Genomic DNA, 5,742 nt, shown 5'->3' on the forward strand with positions numbered 1-5,742 from the left:
CCTGATGAAGCCAGAGAGATTAAAACGATGAATGAAGCAGAACTAAGTCAAAGCCAAGCTGAAACCTCTTCTCAAAAGCCTAGGGAGTGGAAGTTCTTGAAGAACTACCCCCACGAGTTCATTATTGGAGATCCATCCCATGGAGTAACTACTAGATCTACAAGTAAGAAAGCCAAAACCAACAATGTTGCTTTCTTATCCCAATTAGAACCTCAAAATTTGAAACAAGTTCTTGAAGATCCCTCTTGGGTAAAGGCCATGGAAAAAGAGTTAAGCCAATTCAAAAAGAATGAGGTTTGGTCACTTGTACCTTACCCAAATAGTAAGAAAGTAACTGGTACCAAGTAGATTTTTAGAAATAAATTGGGTGAGGATGGTAGTGTTGTTCGTAACAAGGCTAGATTAGTGGCCCAAGGTTACAATCAAGAAGAGGGCATTGATTTTGATGAATCTTTTGCTCCGGTAGCAAGAATAGAAGCTATTCGGTTGCTACTTGCTTATGCTGCCCAAAAAGGTTTTAAAATATTTCAAATGGATGTCAAATATGCCTTTTTGAATGGATTTATTGATAGAGAAGTATTTATAGCTCAACCCCACGGTTTTGAAAACAAAGATTTTTCTAATAATGTTTTTAAGCTATCAAATGCTCTTTATGGCCTTAGACAAGCTCCAAGAGCTTGGTGATGTGTGGATTTATACCGGTTCGAAATTTAACAAAAATATCATTGTGAGCATAGCCTAAACCGGCAGTCGATCCTCACATCAAAGTTTAGTATGGTTGTCACAAGTTCAACTCCAATAAAAATTAACCGAGAGTATTACTCCCGGGTCATTCTCCTTGGGAATTGCAATTGAGTGCTTAATTATTGGCTATGAAGAAACAAGGGAGTTTTGATGGCAATTGACAAGAAAATTAAAAGGCAAGAAAGTAAATAAGCATGCGAGGAATTAAATAAAACACAAATAAAGCAACAAAAATGGAATTCAAGTAACAAAAAGGACTCTTGGCAAGGATTGGAGAATTGAGGTAACTATCCTTGTCTAATAACCATATATCGACAATTATAAGGGACCAAACCTATCAATTCTACTTCTATGCTTGAAGTATGTCAAATAGGCTTGATCAACATCAACCTATAAGTCCCAACCTAGCTACTAATTGACTTAGTAGTAAGCTAGTGTCAATAGGTATCAAATTGACCAACAAGGGTTCCCAAATCACCAATCCAATTAGACCCAATGACTCAAGGTCACTCAATTCCCTTAGCCTAGGCCAAGAGTGTAGAAAAATACTCCATAACTAGTGAAAACATTTTGTCAAATACCTAGAGTGCAATAAAGGCAAACATCCTACAATGCAAGAATTAACAAAAACCATAACAAACCCAAGCAAGAAATCAATAATAGCAATTGAAGTAAACATCAAAAGGCATGAAAACATGAAATTGCATTAAAAGGGAATTAAAATTAACAAGAGAGTTCATAAACTAAAATTGGCAACATAAAGGAATTAACAAGAAAAACTAAGAGAATTAAGATAATAGAACAAGGGAATGTAAAGGGAATTGAACTAAAGCAAGAATTAAAACTTAGATCTAAGAAAATTCGACCTAGCTATCCTAAATTCTAGAGAGAACTTAGAGCTTCTCTTCCTAGAATTCTAACCTAAAAAATGGCTAAAAACTAAACTATGACTACTTGGTTCATTCCCCCCTCAATCCTTGGGTTCAATAGCATCAAAAAATGAGTTGGATCTGGGCCTGGATGGCATAGAAATCGCCCCCAGTGTATTGCCTTTAAGTTAGTCACGTGCTGCTTTTCATGCGTACACATGGGTCACGCATACGTGTCGTCTGGAAGATTTCCTTCCCACGCGCATGCGTGGGCCACGTACACGCGTCGTCATGAATTCTGCAAATACTTATTTCTTCCTGAATTCTCCACTTTGCATGCTTTTCTTTTCACTTCTTCCACCCACGGCCAATCGTTGTCTTTATGAACCTGAAATCACTCAATAAACATATCACGACATCGAATGGAATTAAAGTGAATTAAAATTACCAATTTAAAGGCCTAAAAAGCATGTTTTCACTCTTAAGTACAAATTAGGAGAAATTCACAAAACCTTGCTATTTCATTGAATAAATGTGAAATAAGTTGATAAAATCCACTAAATTCAACACAAGATAAACCCTAAAAATAGGGTTTATCAACCTCCCCACACTTAAATATTAGCATGTCCTCACGCTAATAATAAAGAAAGACAAGAAATAGGGCATGAACATTTATTTAATGCAATCTATCTACATGAATGTAACTAAATGCAAAATGCTTCTACTTACTTAGTTAAAAGTAAATCAATCTCCCAGAACATATATGAACAAGTAGGGCTAAGATAGTATGATGATTCATGAATTCTACTAATTGAAATCTCAAATTGAAGTATAAGTAAACTTGCAAGAAGAATGCTTGTGAAAGCAGGGAACAGGGGATTGAGCATTGAACCCTTACCGAAAGTGTTTGCACTCTAGTCTCTCTAGTGTTTGAGGGTTGATTCTCTCAATTCTCTACTAATATTGCTTTCTAATGCTTGTGCTTCTTCAAAAAATCACATATATTCAATGCATGCATACACATATCAAGAGGTCTTTTCAAGGGTTGTAATGGGGTTAGGGTCAAGGTAGGATTGTATTTGGTTAAGTGAACTAAAATCTGAATCCTTGATTAACCTAAACTTCTCACCTAACCTAAGACAATCCATATAATCAAATGCAAGACCTAACTACCCACTGACTATCTTTTCTACATATTCATGCATCCCAATTTTGAACACAATTCATATGCATTGCTATCACTATTTACCTTGGGCATTTTGTCCCCTTTTTATTGCTTTCTTTTTCTCTTTTTCTTTTTCTTCTCTTTTTCTTTTTCTTTTTCTTTTTATTCATTTTTCATTTTTCATTTTTTTGTATATATGGCGGAATATATATATATATATACACACACACACAAGAGATTAATGCATATGATTAAAGTATTGAATGCATGAATATGTGTCCCATCTTTTCTTCACGTTTAACAAAAAAAATATAAAATACCCAATTCCCAAACCAACGTTCCCAAGCCCAATTTCCCACACTTAAATCTTACACACTCTCACTAGTCTAAGCTAACCAAGGATTCAAATTAAGGACAGTCATTGTTTTCCACTTAGAGTTAGTGATGTGCTAAAATAAAGAACAAATAGGGTTAAATAGGCTAGACATTGGTTTGCAAAGGATGATGAAAGGGTAAGGCCATTTGGGTATGTAAGCTTTTAGTGAAACAAAAGGCCTCAATCACATAAATGCATTCATATATTGAACAACGAACATATAGAATCAAGCAAGACAAAGATCACAATTTTAGAGAGAATAACACAACTAAAATAAATTATTGGTTGATAAGATGCAACCAATCCAATAGGCTCAAAATCTCACTAGTCTTGTGTGTTCTAGCTCTAAAACCATGTTCCAAAATTAATTTCTTCAAGCAAGCTCAACAAAAATTTTGATTCAAACTAGTGGAGTGCCCTAAAAACAGTTTCTTGGAAAAGAAATCATTACTTCAACCAAGTAGTCCTAGCAAGAAGTGGTTGGATGAAGAGTAATTCATCTAATCCATGTACATCCAATCACTCAACAAAGATTGGTAGAATATGTACAAACTCTAGAAATATTCACAATCAACTAACATGCAAACAACTAACTTCAAAAAGCAAGTTATACTAACTAACAAAGAAAATTAAGACATAGGTGTTGGAAATATGAGTTGTTACCCACAAAAGTCGGTCACCGACCTCTCCACACTTAAAGATTGGACCGTCCTTAGTGCATGCAAGGATGAGCAAAGTGGATTGGGTGGGTTGCTACAATTGATGAGCTCCTTCAAAAGATTGTGCAGAGTGACTTGTTTATCCCCCCATTTAGAATCTTTTCCTTTCCCTTCTTAGTGGCCAGCCTAAAAGGAGAGAAAAAGATGGAAGTTTAAGCCCAAAAACAAAGGTATCAAAGCTATTAGAACATATGTGGGGGCTAATGCCAAATAAGAGTGGGGTTCTCAACTACATGGTAGCTATAACATGTAAGTGAGAAAGCAATATAAGCTAAGGCATATCAACTAACACTTGATGCAAGAGTAAAGTCAAAGCATAAGTAAATGGTATGAAGATCATTTGAAGCATCAATATCAAGTAGGAAAGAATGGGTCATGAAAAACATGCGAGTGGATATCAATGCACAAAGGATGCAAGAGTCTTCAAAGATTAAGCATTGACCTAAAAATTTTATCACTCAACAATACCAAACAAGTCACCAAGCACCAAAATGATCCAAAATTCTCAACAGTTGAGTGGAAAAATTCAACACCAATGTTAAAATAACAAACCTATAAAATAAGAAAGAAAAATAACTAACTACAAATAGTAGAACTAAATGCAACTAATAACAAGAAAGGTAATCACATGTAACAAGCAAAAGAAAAGTAGAAAGAGAGAGAAGAGAAGTGAAGAGAAGATATAGGAAGGGGAGAAAGAAATGGGAGAAGGGAAGAAGAAAAGAAGAAGAAAGGAGAGAAGAAAGAAGAAGAAAGGAAAAGAAACAAAGAAGGAAGAAGTAGAGAGAAGGAAACAGGGCAGCGCGCAAAGCGACGCGTGCGCGTCATCCACGTGCACGCGTGGGTAGCAGAAAAAGGGGTGACGCGTACATGTCAGTCACGCGCACGCATGAGGGCTGATCGTGCCCTTCGCACAGCACCTGCATAGTTCCAACACAACTCTCTGTTTGGAACCATGCAGCAGCACCCTTCCCACACCATTTCACCACGGCACTTGCATCATCAAAATTTGGGCGTCGACGCGTACACATCGATCACGCCTACGCGTGATAACCCTTTTTTTTTAACTTGGGAAAAGGAATTAAACACTTTCTAGGCATGACATGCAAGAAAAGACTCCATAAAAACACTTAGAAATTATGACAACAATCAAAATTACTAAATTAATCAAACTATCATCAATAAAAACTTAATGAAATAATCAAAATTCAAACACATCTAAACAAACATGGCTATACCAAGAGATGAAAAACAAGGTAAAAGATGATATAAACAAGAAAGATCATACTATGGTAGGGTGTCTCCCACCTAGCACTTTTGTTTAAAATCCTTAAGTTGGACAATTTGGGATGACCCTTGCTATGGTGGCTTATACTTGAATTCTTCCTTGAATCCCCACCAATGTTTGCATTTCCAATAGCCTCCGGAATCCCAAATTATGTACACCACTCTTCTATGAAATCTCAAGCAAGTAGTAAGACCCCAAGATTGATGATTGTTGATGTGTATTCCGAGATCTCATACTTTGTTTGTCAACACCCTTTCTTCTTGATCTTCATGCTTCCAATTGAGTGACAAACTTCTTGAATTCTCCTTAGAACTCCTAACCCTCATTCTACTTCCATTGAATTGAGCTTCACTCCACTTTTGAACCTCAAAGTTTGGGCCTCCATCCACTATGCATCTTGATTCTAGTTGCCAACCAACATCCAAATCTTTCTTACTTTCTAACCCACAAAGAACCCTAAGTTGACCATCCGTTTCTAACAAAGCATATTGATATGGGCCAAGGAAATTAAGGGATGAAATGATTACCCACTCAATTTGTAATTTGGATGGTGACTTAGCAAGGAAGATATCCATTGGCTT

The sequence above is a fragment of the Arachis hypogaea genome, chromosome 19 (assembly GCF_003086295.3).
Source record: "Arachis hypogaea cultivar Tifrunner chromosome 19, arahy.Tifrunner.gnm2.J5K5, whole genome shotgun sequence".
NCBI classification, from domain to species: domain Eukaryota; kingdom Viridiplantae; phylum Streptophyta; class Magnoliopsida; order Fabales; family Fabaceae; genus Arachis; species Arachis hypogaea.